Here is a 16,693-nt window from a genome sequence, read left to right as displayed (position 1 = left end):
TTACTTACTCGATAATTTATGGTTTACCAATTTAGGTTCATTTTTAAATGAATAGACATAAATATGTCAAATAACCCCACAAGGGGCCTCATTTATAAAAATAAATTTAGGTTGTAGCAACTCCTGTGATAAACACGAAAAATACATGCTTACAAAATAATAATTGTGGTTATTTTAAAAACTTTGAACAGTTATTACCTATGAGAAGTAGAAAAAACATCTTTTTTATCAACAAACCTGTCCAGTAGATTTTTTGCGAGCCCTGCATGTGTTTTGTTTACAGTAAATACGCATGCGTAATAGTAAAGAAGGCTGAGCCCCGAACACTTTGCAATGTATTTATGTGATAGGTTATACGTAATTATTAATTTTAAGGAAATAATTAGATTTATTGCATGGAGAACTTTGTAATTTTCTGAAAGTTTATACATTCATAAGTAGTACAAAATACCGAACCCGATCGATAATTTCTTCAAGTTGGTTTTTTGATAAGACGCGCCATACTTTCTCTTTAAATGTCCGCGTTTGCTTTATTATGGACTTATATACCTGGTATTTTGTAGGATATTTTTAACATTATTGGTGTACATTTTTTCCATTTGTCATACATTTTTGTCTCACAGACAACATGGCTACACATGTATAAGTACGATGTACATGTATATACAAAATTAAAATTCACGTGTGCTGGTTTAGACAGAACACCCTGAAAGTTGATCAACCATATCAAATTAAACATGGGTAATATTCGATTCTGAAAAAAAAATCCATGTCTTTAGTTAGTAAATAAAATTAAAGTGAACATATACGATAAAGGAAGCATACTTCATATTTCAACGGCAGTGTTTTTGCATATATATATATATATATATATATATATATATATATATATATATATATATATATATATATATATATATATATATAATCCAAAATGAGTAAAGTTAATCCACACAAGTATTAAATAATAAAAAATAACAGAAAGCCGATTCAAAACTTTTTTGTTTTGAATCGGCTTTCTGTTATTTTTTATTATATATATATATATATATATATATATATATATATATATATATATATATATATATATATATATATATATATATATATGCATGTATTTTATTGATTTCATTTGTTGGTCGTTTTTGTTTTTGTTTGTATCGTTTTGCTTTTGTCTATCAATTTTGTTGTTGGTGCCGATTTCGACAACACCCATTGGAGACAAAATTCCATATTCATATTAAACATGTTGTTTACGACAACATTAGAAGATCATACAATAACTCATGTTTTACAGGAATTTAATTTCTTCCATATATGTAGAAAGTTTTAAAACAATTAAAAATGATTCCTCAGTTAAACAAGAAATATTAAAACGAGTGAAGGTTATTTTTACAAATTTTGATCATAAATATATGATGAGCTCTATAATTTTTGAATATTAAGAAAAAACTAGATTGACTGTGCTTTTGCTGAAGTACCACGGCCCGCTAAAAGGTTTAAACTCGCGTTCACTGCATTTTCAATGCGCTGACTACGTTCTCAAAGAAAAAGCATGTATTACACAAACTTAGAAACAGAGTTTAAAAAGTGTCGATATACTGGTATCTGTAATTACTTGATTGCATGTTTTCATGTAAAAGGTTTCAAACTCCATTAATATATAAAGATAACAAAACAATAAATTTTAAAGAAAATCCATGACCAAGGCATGTTTTTTTAACCGGTGGGGGGGGGGGGGGGGGGGGGGCAGGGGGTAATTCACATCGTCATATATTTGAGCAAAGTAAGAGCTTGTTGTCGTAAAATTGTGAGCTATATTATTTTTAATACATAATGTGGAGAGAGAGAGAGAGAGAGAGAGAGAGAGAGAGAGAGAGAGAGAGAAAGTGTGTGTTTAACTATTCTAATTTATCTGTTACAATGTGACTTTAATACAGTGTGAATTATTTCTGTTATAAAAGGGTGGATTGTAAATACGTATTTACTTACGATATCTACTTTTGAAAAGTAAACAATATTTTAAATGGATTTTATACAGTTAAATACAAAAAAAAAGTTGCTTGACAACCCATTTACATGGTTTTATATATTTGTTAAAACAGACATATCTTATAGCATATTAATGAAAAAATATACAGTTGATACAGGTGGTGATTAATGTTCCAAACAGTAATAACCAAGAGACTTTTTACTAGAAAAAAAATGTTTAAAAATATCTGCATGAGTAATTCCACTTATTATCCATATGGTTCTTCATGGAAAGCTATATTCTAATGTTTGGAACATTAATCATCATCTGTTGTCTCTTCTTAATATCACTCTCTGCCTTTTTCTGGCATTTAAATTATTTCCCTTAATCATAAAAGCACTTTTACGTATACCTCCCCATGTGTGTATGAGTAATAAATTTTCGTATACGGCGCACTGAGCGAATTGCAGCTTTGAAATACATCTATGATTTCAGAGTCCGGCATTATTAAGTCATGTTATCCATATAAAATCATATTCTCCTTAAAAAATTTGTAACTTGCCTGTCAACATAATTATCATGTATGTAGACATAATTATCTTGCATGTTGTCATAAATTTCTTGCATGTAGGGGGAAGAAATATGCCACAATAGTTGTGGATTTTTACAATTGCGTCACTTTTCAAATGACTTCTTCTGAGCATTTACAGTACCCGTCCTTTAGCCACAAACGTTCATATTCGGGGATTCTGGCTGCTGGCAAAAACTTAAATATCCGCGCACAAAGCAACAATTTATTGAAAATATACCGGGTTACACCTAACAGTCGGAATTGGGTATTTTGCATAAGTGTATGAAGAAAACATGTCTGTGAAAAAACATAATTATATACAAGTTGCTGCTACTTCGGTTAAGACTGTAACCTACAATAACTTCTATGCATACTAAAACTTAAAGCTGATTATTTCAAACTAAATTTAGATCTATCAGAACTCTTCAGTCAGTTTACTACTGATATTGTCGCTTTACTTTCCTCAGACTTTCTCTTTGTAAACAACATAATAATTATAGGCTATCTGGCCTCGAAAAGCGCATCAAGAGTAGTCATTTTATATCTAACCAAAGCACGCCACTGTACATGTAGGGGGCTAAAGATGGCGTTTAAAATATTTCCAGAAGCAAGTGAAGTGATGACGTCTGTAGTGAAATGTATGACAATATTTTGAAATAGATCATTTGTTCAGAATGCGGTAGTTTATCATGGAGATGAGAACAAACTCTTTTCCTAGTTTTAATTTTAAACATAAAGGTAATGATAATCACCAATAACAACATTTAAACTTTGCAAATCGTTTTATTCGGTCGATTACCTGAGATGTTATCTGTGTCAGACTTGCTTTCTTTGCGGGGAATTTTCTTGATCAACACAAACTCCTTGAGGTTCAAAAATATAAGGTTGTATGTACATTACCAACAGAATATCCTCTATGCCCTAATAGCAGTCATCCATTCTTCAGAGTTTATTATTTTTCGTCATAGTTATCTTTAATTTTCAAATTTGGCAAAAGGTAACCACCAAATAGCTTTTGAAAATATTTCGGGAGGTTAAAAATGTAAATTCCCAGTGGGATTCAAACTCGTGAGTCATGATTTACAGTTTTGTAGTAAACCCTCAAACCCTCTGCGCTACGATGTTTGGTGACATTATTGGGAAAATAACTACTTTTATGATTACACTTCATTAGTTGTTTATTTCAATAAACAATACTTCACAACATGGAGGTGTCCCATACAACCTTAAAGAAATGACACTTATGACATCCCATAGTACCACGTGATCCATACCTCATTAGCAGAACGGTGAACTGCTTTTCAATTTACGACCCTTTAACACTCCATTACGGTGTTTGTGATGGGTTTTTTTCTATGCCACGTTAATATTTATATGCAATTAAAAGATATATCTGTTTGATTTTCAAATTATTTGGAAAGGTGAATGAAACCCTTAAAATTGTGAGACTTGTAACAAGCATATCTTTTCAAGTGTGTTTATATGTGGGGGACGTTGAAGCTAAAAATGTCTGACTTCTGAATTATTTTTATAGCAAAATAAATTAATCATCTTTAACTTACTTGCACTTTTCTCGTTTCAGATGGCATTATCTGAATCACAAATACCAGCCGACGCCCAGCATTATTTGGTGTGTGGCACCGAATACTGAGAGAATAATTGTCAGTTTTACTGCAATGACTGTCAACAACCAATATTTTAAAAAATGCAGAGATGAACATCAGAAGATACCAGAAACTAAAAACCACGAAATTGTCCGTTATAAAAATCGCAAACGACCGCTTCCTGTGGAAGATGCAAGATACACCCCACAAGACACATATATCTTCTCTGTGAGGAATGCCAGATTCCTATTTGTTCTAAATGCAGTGGCACAAAGGAACATCGCGGCCATAAAGTAACTGTTCTTGAGATGGTCTTTGCTGAAAAATGTTCGCTTATTCACCTAGAAATTGCCAAAATTCGAAATTATTTTGAACCTACTTCACAAGATTTAAAGAAGGAAACTGCTGACGATGTACCAGAAATAAAGACAATCATAGAAGGTATACGGAAATCTATTAAGACTGAAGGTAAGGCTGTGAAAAGGCTGGTAGACACAGTCACATCTGATAAAATAGAACAAATCGACAAAATGGAACGGTCACTATCAAGAGTACTAAATGGTCAAAACCAAAATTTAGATGATTACTTCAACTATCTCGAAGATTCAATCAAATCATTTTATGGCTACCTATCTCCTTCAAACATAGAACTTTTAACGTTTACTCTTGAATCCCAAAAATATTCATAATTCAGCCAACACTACAGACTTCTGAAACAGTCCCACCCGTATTTACCGCTGGTCAATACAGCAAGGAAGATGTCGTCAAACTACTGGGTAGAATAACTGCTCCTAACATGAAACCAGAAAACAGAAAAATAAAACCCATGGAGACTGTCTTTACACAGTTGAAACCTGCCGGGAAACAAATGAAAAAAGATAGAAAGAAATCTGAGGGGAAACAAACACTGTCTCTGTCTTCCTCTGTCACCAAGGTCAAAGAGCACACAGTACCAGGTGTTAACAATGCATTTCATTTATCACTGGGTAAATCAAGCAGACTTTGGGTTAGTGACTGGGGTGTTCTTGTCCAAACAAATCTACAGGAAAATCAGCTACAGAAGATACAAACCAGTGCTGAAGATGAAGGCTACCACACAGTCACACAGGACGAGGATCTAATTTATACAGACAAACACAACAAAGTCATCATGAGGATAATACCAAATAATACAATTACTGAACTCATTAAAACAGGAGACTGGGAACCACTCAGTATACACTCCTCCTACGTCAACGGGGACATACTGGTGGGGATGATAAATGATGAAGAGGCTAAAGTCACCAGGTTCAACAAAACAGGGAAAGAAATACAGATCATACAGAGAGATAATGGAGGACAGGAACTGTATAGTAATCCACACTACATCACAGAAAACATCAATGGTGATATCTGTGTATCAGACTATGACAACGATGCTGTAGTGGTGGTGGATAAATCAGGACAACACAGGTTCTCTTTTACAGGTCAGGCGTCAGAATTTAAACCATATGGAATATGCACTGATGTACTCGGTCACATCCTGGTGTGTAATAGTATCAGTAATACAGTTCATCTTCTTGTTCAGGACGGTCAGTTCTTGTCTTTACTTCTCACAGAGCGAGAAGGTGTAGAGGATCCACGCAGTGTGTTTGTTGATAATGAGAACAGCCTCTGGGTAGGACAATATAGTAACACAGTGACAGTATACAAGTATCTTCAATGAACATTTTAAACATAAATTAAATAAAATGTTTGTTGTATGACAAAATTAATTAATATAACTATCCCTGTGATAATGTACAATTATAAGTATTTACATATGTATATTGTTCATCTATGTACATATACTTCATACGTGTGCATGTGTGTAAATGTTTATTTAACATATATGTTGTTAATACCTAATGAAAGGGATTTATTATTTTTTTGTTTTGTTACAGGCCTGTCATCGAAGTCTACGCTAGATGCTCTATATGGTAAAGAACTATATATGATAAGAGTTTTTGGCCCCTATACTTCGCCATTTTTTAATTGTTTCGGGTACAATGAAATGTCAACTTATTGTTTAGAAAAGTTGATATCACATATATTTTGAATCTATTTATTTGATTTATTTGCACTCACTGACAGTATGTGACGTCATTTCTATAATTCAATCAAAATCAGCCCAAAATTGACATTTTCTTATTTCTTTAAGAATGGTAAATATAGAGCGCATGCTTGAACAAGGAAAACAATTTTGTCACTTTTGTCTTGGCTAGATACATCTCTGATTAAAATATTTTGTTTGTTCAAGCATGCGCTCTATGTTTTCGGAAGGAATAAACTGCTTGAAAACAAGCAGTTTTATGTAACAAATGCAAAAATGGCGGGAGAAGGTTTTCTTTACAATGTCATATTTCGAAATTGTGGGCACTTGAATTAAAATGAATATTATGTCAACATATCACATACATATCTGTACTTAGAAAACAAAGAATTATAGTAAAATAATATTGTTCATTTTAGGGGGCCATTGTAGGCCCACATCATATACATGTATTGTCATTTATTTTATCATAACGTTATAACGTCACAAAGTTCCAAGTAATTTAAAATGTAATTATTCACCTGTAGAGTTATAATGCAAATTTATATATTGTTAAATTTCATGTAAAATATGCTGTATTTTATGTTACATACTCAAATGTAATACATTATTAGCATACTGCATTTATTTTCAGTTCCTGACATTGGTTGTCTCTCCTGAGAAAAGAAATGCATTAATTTCAATTCAAACAGTTTGAGTTCTATTTTATTTTTAGATATTTGTACATGTAGTTACATCGCACAACAATACACTTTTGCATTGATGTATTTGGTGGTATATTTAAACATTGAATGCTTATTTTTGAATGTCATTAGTCCTAAAACACAACAAGGCTGTGCAGTCAAATCATCATACTTCTCGTTCTAACTTACATTTTCTTTGAATGATTTGTAGATGTCTTGGACAGCGCCTCCCTATGTTTAAAGTACTGGGGCCCTTTTCTCAAAAAGGCGTAAATTTGGGCCTAAGTTAGTCCGACTAACAAAGTTACGCCAATATTAAGTCGGGTCTAAGTTGCGTTTCTGAAAGAGGCGTAAATTAAGGTTTGAATGTTAAAGAACTAAGACATATCCGCTGAGTACTAAGCATGCGTGCATCGTTATTTTGTTTTGCTTTAAAGCCATTATTATATGTGGTGGATTAATTTTCCGATTCATAGTACATTTACTCGAAAGTACACAAGTTATTCTATACCACAGACTGTTCAAGTTAAAATTGTTCATAACAGTTTATGTGAATAAAAAATAAATGCTTCTTGACATAATGAGTTTTTAGAGAAAATACAGGTGATATGAATGGGGCAGACAATAAGAGGCTACAGAAATTAAATATATGACAATTGAATTCATCGCAGACGATATTGTAGCACAATTGTGCTAAATTGAATATGTACGAAACAATGCATAGAAATTAAATGCAGGGGCAGAGTACAGTAAAAATACCTGCATACCTCTGCAGAATGATAAGTCATGATTCATATAGATATTTAGACAATTTCAGCTGCAGGGTAAGGCCTTATACTTTTTTTTAAATCAAATAACTTAATTATTTATACCCAGTTATATGGCTATGATTTAAACAGCAACCTACTGAAATCGAAAATATCAACTGCATGTACATGTATAAATAGCATGTACATGAACCTATTTAACATGATTCAAACGGGGGTTTCTCGACATTCTTGTCGAAAAAGTCCAAAAATTCAAATTATAAAAATGTGCGTTATTCAAATTAGAAACTACATGACTGTACTTGTCATGCAAAATAACATATCATTGATTTTAAAATAAAAAAAACATCGACAAAATCAACTCCCGTCAGTTCTTCAGTACTTTGATTCTATTTGTATCAATACGATTTCACTTAGGATAATATTATTTTCATAACTTATGACTTGTATAAACGTATTTCAATTCTATCCAACAAAGACGCATTTATAACTCTTATCCAGGCGAGCTTTACTGCATCGGAAGTCGTATATGCTCGTACAAATGATTGAGCATTTTGATATTAATTAAAATATGTCGATAATTAAGTAAAATATATTTTTTGTTCGAGTACTCTCAGTACTTTGATGAATTTCCTTATTGGCTGCTAGCTTCTACGGTCTATGTGGCTGCTGAAGCTAACAGCCACTAGCATGTCTGATAGCTTCAGCCTGGTGCCTTTAATTTCTATTATTTCTATGTAGTCTATAGGTGAGGTCAAAATTCTATGAGGGTCAATTTTCAACGTGGGAGGGGGGTCGTAGATCTACAGGTCTGGAATGGTTTTCTACTGTAGAAAAAGGACCCTATTTGTCATAGAATACTGACTCTGGGTCAGTTTTCTCCTTAGAAATTTAACCCCCAGGTCAATATTCTACGGGGGTTAATTTTCGTCGTTACACCGGCAGCAACTCGAAAATTTGCTATTAATTTCCGGTAAACATCGTGAAATTGGCGGATGCTCGTATCGCTTAGCAACGCTTTGCACGAATATTTTTACGGATTTATCGCTTACACTTAATTTAATCATTATCGTAATTAAGCATTTATTGCTTTTCAAAAACAACTTGAAAAATGTGGAATTTTAGGCCTTTATATAATTATAATCGTACATAATTCTTTAATTTTACTGGTATGCGTTTTATATGGTTCCAATTTATTGTACATTATCATATTTACATTTTCATATGAGTTCTTTTAGTTTAAGTTAAATATGTACATATACAGTGTACGTGTACATGTATATAGCATAAATTTTCATATTAACGATATACTATGAAACCTTTACATGTATTATGGTTACTGACAGTCAGTGGATTTAGTCACAGGTGCTTGTGGACTGGACCGTGCACTTCCCCCCCCCCTTTTTTTTTTATATTTTTTTCAATTATTTTTTTATTTCTTTTATTAATTATCATTAACAACCCCTTATATATGTCTCCAGCCGAAAAATAAAAGAAATATCACGACTTGGTAGCATTTCATAATCACGCTCGTTTCCCCTATATATATATAAAGAGAGAAGGTAAGCAACTCCCGTTTGTTTACATTGAGGTACCACCTGGGAAATTCAAACGATTACTACATCAAAAATCGCTATACCTTTGGTGTCATCTATTATTCTCACTTCCACACATATCCTTTTATCTGAAAACTTATATACATTAGCACGCTGAACCGTAATCTATCCAATTAATAAACATTTGTCACTCGCGACCACGATATTTTAAAACGTTCCAAGTAGAAGCTACGGAAGTTAGCTGCACAGCGACATCTATGCTAAGAACGATAACTCTTCCCGTGTTCCGAATGTTATTGACTTAACGGTAACGCACGAAATAAAAAGATAAGAATCGAAAGTTTACCAATAATCTGCAATGTGAACATTCATTCTCCAAATAAAAGCATGTTTAACTGAGTTTAAACCATGTTGTATGCTATGCTATGCTTTGCTATGCTATGCTATGCTATGCTATGATATGACAAATGAGATTGTGTGCTATGGTATGAAATTCCACTGCTATCCTATGAAATTTCAATGTTATGATATGCTATGGTGTATGTTTGTAAAAGATATATGCTTGAACTTACTGTATATGATTGATTAATTCCTAGCTGTCTGATTGGCTCATATCCAACTATCTAGACAGAACAGAACGTTACATGTACATGTATATTCACCTGTATGTCATATGGGAGTTCATTATAACATTTGTTTTCCTCTACATTGGACTAAAAATTATAGATCGTCTAATGAAAAATCGCATTTTGTCAGGTTGTTTGGCTATAGCTTCAAACAGAAATCTTCGCTTGATAACACTCAATTTGATATGTCTGTATCAATTCATCGATGCATCATATCATAAAACAATTAGTTCTGTCTTTTTTTTTTAATAAATACGATAATTAAACTACCATCGAAGTACAATATTGTCCTTCTCGGGTAACTAAATTATCGTATTGACCCTAAAAACAGCAATAATTTTATATTATCATATGATTAATTCCTATACTCTGTCCCGAGTTTTTGCTTCCACCGCTTTTCGCTTGATATTTCGATGAAAATAATAAATACCTTTGTGCTCAAAATATGTTCACTCACTAATATGAAAAATGTCCAGATTATCTGTTTTGAATCCTGTCGCTTCGCTCGTTTCGCTTGCGAAGCTCACTGGTAGCTCATTTATTTACAATAAATTGATAAACTTGCCGACTCCTATGATAAAATAAACTATTTTTAAATAATAATATTCAAGGGAGAGGACAAGGAGGTTTAAATCTAATTATAGCTCTACAACCAGGAAGTAAATTACATGTCAAGTCTCGTATTCTCTCATTCTGATCTCAGGGTTGTCATTCACGCATAATGGCCACATGAAATAACTTAAATGTCACATTGATACACACGGTAAGTTATAAGAATCTTTTTCTCATACGGCAAAGAAGTTGAATTATTTCTAAGGTATTTAAATAATGAACTTAGTCAAGCATATTAGATCGATCAACGATAGACAATTTTTTATGATTTTTTTTTTAAATTACTGAACCGAAAGTAGTGGCCATTTTTTAACATAGGAATACACATTCATACATTTATACAATATTTTAATTACTATTATTACAAATCCTTTCTCGTGTGGCTTTTCCGATCGCACCGGCTGCCATAAATCTTTTTGGTTTGCTGGATTCTGGCTGCTGGCAAAGACTAAATGAATATGCACGGACAGATGATTTATCGGATAATGAAAAAATACCGGGTAAATCATGACTGCCGGGTTTTTCTTTTCGTAAGTGTATGAAAAATACATGTGACAAAACATACATACTACATGTAACTATAGCTGCATATCTGTAGCTCTACGAAGACAATTCGGGTTTATATTAGACTGTAAGCTACAGTAAGTACAATACATAATTACAAAAAAAGTAATTTTTAGCTGAACTGATTAACCTCGTTTCATACCAAATCCTATGCAAATTATCATATCAAAAATTCTTCAGTTAGTTTACTACCAATGTTGGCGTTTTATTTGCCACAGACTTTCTCTTAATAAATATGTTACATGTATCCGGTGTTGTATAGCAGTTTTTCCCCCATAGTAGCTTTCCCCCTGGAAAACCTACTATATAGTAGCTTTTCGCCCATAGTAGGGTTTCTCCCTCACGTTTTTGGTTCAGATTTTATAAAAAAATATTTATGGAAATTCAGTAAGGATTAAAATCAATGTTTCTACACTCCCAGGTTGCATACATGTATATCTGCATTCATCTGTACAGGTTAAGTTTCGTTTTGCCTATTTATTATTTTTATAGACAATGCTGAAAGTTGAACATGTGTGTAACGGAATTACACATAGAACTTAATTTAGGTAATTTATTGAAAAAAGTTTTACAAGTTATACACTTAATTGCATAATTCTGTATTTCTGAAATTGAATTAAACGAGAATGTTTTAAGAATTTCTTGATAAATTTATCAGACTGTTTGTCTGTTTGTGAAAATTTCATCCAGGCTAAACCTCTGTTTTAGAGAAATTTTGTTTACGATGTTTCAGAGCCCGATTTTTAAAATCCTATTATAATAATTATAGTGCATATTCTTTAGGGTCCAATGTCTCATAAACTAGAAATGACCATATCACCATATTATTATAGTGGCAGTGGTTTACCACTTGAAGATGACTCAGCCCTCAGGGTAGGGGCCCTTGATTTTTCAGGGCCCGATGTTTAAAACCCCATTATAATGATTTAATAGTGTTCTATAAGTGTGGACCCGAATCTCAAATTCTAGAGATGACCAATTAACCATATTTTCACAGTGATAGTAGTATACCACTAATAGATGACACCAAAAATTTAAGCCTCCATGCAGATTAGGAGCCTTTGTTGTTTTCGAGCCCGGTGTTTGAAATCCAATTATAAAGAATATGTATTTTTGGGGCCCCATATCTCAAAAACTATAGATGACCACATGAACATATGTTTACGGTCATTTAAAAGTAAAAACACCATTTAAAAATACACAATTACTCATATATTTCTTTATCAAAATGATTGAAAATTACGTTTAATTCTGCTGCTTTTTTTTAGATTTACAAACAATTTTTTTAAAAGGTACGCGGGTAAAATTCATTATTCTTCAAAACATTTAATCAATTCATAAGATGACTAATGATATAATAAATAATTAGATAAATAAATCAATGAACTTTTATTCACAAAAGGAGAAAGCAAAAATCAAAAATAAATAAACAACCTATGCGCATATACGACTTTTTTACTTGTTAGTTGATTAGAAGAACAAGCTTAGATTTAAAAAAAGTCTTCTCATCACAATATATGAATTGGTTGTTTTTAGTTGTTTTTTGTTGGGTTTTTTTCATTACAATTGTTTAATTGTTCGAGGAAATAATATGGTACACAAGTAAATCTTTATTGCAAAAATATGAAACAAATAGTATAATTTTTCTTAGGTAATTGAATCGTATATCTTGATTTATATAACATCGTTTTCAAAATTGTATATCTATAAATCACGTTGCAAACTTAAAAGTGGAAAAATTAGCAAATAGTGAGTGACAATATAAACATAAAGTTAGTTCAGGCTCCATTTCACATTTTTCAAAGTAACCAGCAAAGATACCGACATTGTTCTGGTTGTGAAGACATTTTATTGTTTTTTAAAATGTTTACATCATAATATCTCGCGTTTCGTAGAAATGTGCTTAAAATATGAATATGTGTAACTTTACACATGCTTTTAATACAAAATTAAAATACCCCTTAACCATGATTTAGAACCCCATCAATCCAAGTAAAACTAAAACATTTCAGTTTCCCATTATATCATTGCATCCTGTCTCCCGTTTGATATTTAGATGAAGAAATATATAATTGTTTTTAAGATCGTCAATTGTAACGGTATTAATTTAAAATTGATAGCCTTTTGGACGAAGGGAGTAATACATTTCCACTTTTTATTCCCTTTCTCTACAAAATTAAGTCAAGATTGGTCAGTTAGTTCCCTGGAAGAAGCTTATACATTGATGGTAATACATTGGAAAATTAAATTTCCAAACCGGCGTATTTTCACTCAAATGTGTTCTCACGTGTTCATAATGTCGAAGTCAAAACTGTAGATAAGCATCGTTTAGATGAAAAAGATTCGAGGTATTCCGAAATCCGTGTAAAAGGTGTTCCAAAAAGGGGTGAGAACAGGTGAAATAAACGATGATGACACATGCATGTTATGAAGGCGCATGCCTTAGTTCATATTTGGGGTTGAAAAACGATGTATTTTATTATATGTATTAATAAATGCCATAATTATCCTTTTTTGTGGAAATTAATATCATATCAGTTATTGCAAATTATTGTCACGAATGGTCCGCAATAAACATGGCCGGAAAGTAAAAATGGGGGAAAATCCACTATATAGTAGGTTTTCCGTGGGGGTAATCTGGCTATAAAAAGGGGGAAAGCCCACTATATAGTCAGCTTTCCGTGGGGGAAAAACTGCTATATAGCCATTTTTTCGGGGGAAGAACTGCTATATAGCCATTTTTCCGGGGGGAAAGATGGCTAGGGGGAAAAGGCACTATATAACACCGGTCTCGAAAAACGGATAAAGAGTCGACACTTTTATATTTAAACAATCCACGCCACTTTATGGGGCTGATGATGTTTAAAAGGTTTCGGAGGCAAGTAAAGTGATAACATTTGTAGTAAAATGAATGAGGATATTATGATATATATTATATTTGTTCAGAATGCGGTAGGGTTAGAATTTTTCAGAGTGATGAGAATAAAGGAATCTTACACTTGGCTAGAAACAATGGCAAAGTAGATACATGTACATATATTTTGGCCCTGCACTTTTTACTTCAGTCTCTAAGTTCTCTGGTTCTATTCATCATCATTCATGCGCGAATCTAGAGAGGATTAGGGACCAACTCCCCACCCCCCCCCCCCTCGAAAATTTAAATTTCTTAAATTTTCAAAGTTAATTTAGTATTCAAATATGTCCTCGACCGCCATCCCTCTCCCCTGTCAAACTACATGTAAGATATCCCTTGGACGACCCCCCCCCCCCCCCCGGGTTCCCGCATATTGTTAATTGGTTATAAGCGGTTAAATTGGTGATTGATATGTGTAGAAATCGAGAATTCTTTAATGTTCATTATTAGTAACTGTACCTTGTACATTAAAATAATGTCCCAGTTCGTCCATCCAAATTTTTTGAGACCAGGAGCTACAGACCTGCAGCGAGCGAGAGAGAGAGAGAGAGAGAGAGAGAGAGAGAGAGAGAGAGAGAGAGAGAGAGAGAGAGAGAGTTCTTAATTACATGTGTATATTTCTAAAAAGTTTAAAAAGTAACAGCTTCCTTTTATTTACTTTTTACAATTAGGATGGCATTATCCGAATCACAAATACCACCCGACGCCCAGCATTATTTGGTGTGTGGCACTAAAGACTGTGAGAAAAACTGCCAGTTTTACTGCAATGACTGTCACCAACCAATGTGTCAACAATGCAGAGATAAGCATAAGAAAAACGCAGAAACCAAGAACCACGAAATTGTTCCTTATAAAAAACGCAATCGACCGCTTCCTGTAGAGAAATGCAAGATCCACCCTACAAAACACATAGATCTTCTTTGTGAGGAATGCCAGATTCCCATTTGTTCTAAATGCACAGGCACAAAAAAACATCGCGGTCATAAAGTTATTGATCTTGAGATGGTCTTTGCTGAAAAATGTTTTCTTTTTTACGAAAACATTGCCAAAATTCGTGGTTATTTTGAGCCTACTTCTGAAAATTTAAAAAAGGAAATTACTGGAAATGTCACTGAAATACAGAAAATCTTAGATGGTATACGAACATCCATAAGCACTGATCTGAGGCTGTGAAAAAGCTGGTAGACACAGTCACATCAGATAAAATAGAACAAGTCGGCAAAATACAACAGTCATTATTAGAAACGTTAAGTGGTCAAAACCGAGAAATAGATGATTATATCAACTATCTCAATGAGTTAGTCAGAATATTCCATGGCTACATATCTCCTTCAAACATAGAGCAGTTAACATTTTCTCTTCAATCAAAAAACTTAATCATTACATCCATACCAGAGACATTCAAACCAGTCCCGCCCATTTTTACTGCTGGTCAATACAGCAAACAAGATGTCGCCAAACTACTGGGTAAAATAACTGTTCCTAAAACTAAATCGGAGAACAGAAAAATAAAACCCATGCAAATTGCCTCTACACAGTTGAAACCTGCAAGTAAACAAAGAAAACAAGACAGAGAGAAATCTGACGTGAAACAAACACTGTCTCTGTCTTCCTCTGTCACCAAGGTCAGGGAGTACACAGTACCAGGTGTTGCTTATGTATTTCATATATCACTGGGTAAAACAGGCAGACTCTGGGTCAGTGATTGGGTTGGTAACCTTGCCCAAACAGATCTACAGGGGACTCAGCTACAGAAAATACAAACCAGTGGTGGATCTACAGGTTGCCACACAGTCACACAGGACGGGGATCTGATCTATACAGACAAAGACAACAAAGTCATCAATAGGATAACATCGGATAATACGATCACTGAATTCATTAAAACAGGAGACTGGATACCACTCAGTATACACTCCTCCCACATCAACGGGGACATACTGGTGGGGATGGGGAAGAATATAGAGGTTAAAGTCACCAGGTACAACAAGAATGGGACAGAAATACAGTACATACAGAGAGACAACAAAGGACAGGGACTGTATAGATTGCCACTCTACATCAATGAAAACATCAATGGTGATGTCTGTGTATCAGATGGGGACAAACATGCTGTGGTGGTGGTGGATAAATCAGGAGAAGAAAGGTTCTTCTACACAGGTCAGCGGTTAGATTTTTATCCCCTTGGAATATGTACTGATGTTCTCGGTCACATCCTGGTGTGTGATGGTGACAGTAACACAGTTCATCTCCTGGATCAGGACGGTCAGTTCTTATCTCAACTACTCACAGAACAACAAGAGATAAAGCGTCCCCTTAGTGTGTGTGTTGATGATGAGAACAATCTTTGGGTGGGACAACTCATCAAAAAAGTGAAAGTGTACAAGTATCTACAGTGATCATTATATATCCAGTCATCATTTATGTACTGTATGTATTTTGTGAGACAATGTAACAACAACACAATGATAGTGTACAATTACTGGTATCTACTGCGTACGTAGAAATACATATACATCAATCATGTAACTCTGTGTATCTTTATTTGTAATATTATGAGTAGATTGCTTTCATTAATGAAGGGTTGACTATTAATAAATGTATAATAATTATGTATTAACAACATTTGTTGTATTGCTATTAGGAACTGCTAGCATAAATATTGTTAATAGCTATCCAAAAGACTTATATTTATAAACGATGCAATGAAGCAAGTATTGTTCAAGTGAATCATTGAGTTCAATATTTATCAA

The 16,693-nt window shown here is 33.3% G+C and overlaps 1 pseudogene; it reads left to right on the top strand.

Moving 5' to 3' along the window:
* The first annotated feature begins 4,570 nt into the window (after window positions 1–4,570).
* On the top strand, window positions 4,571–16,316 carry LOC128160087 (uncharacterized; annotated as a pseudogene).
* Window positions 16,317–16,693: the final 377 nt, after the last annotated feature.

This window comes from Crassostrea angulata, chromosome 8 (genome assembly GCF_025612915.1).
Source record: "Crassostrea angulata isolate pt1a10 chromosome 8, ASM2561291v2, whole genome shotgun sequence".
Classification (NCBI taxonomy): domain Eukaryota; kingdom Metazoa; phylum Mollusca; class Bivalvia; order Ostreida; family Ostreidae; genus Magallana; species Magallana angulata.
The sequence above is the reverse complement of the archived record's forward strand: the minus strand, read 5'-3'. Positions and strand labels throughout refer to the sequence as shown.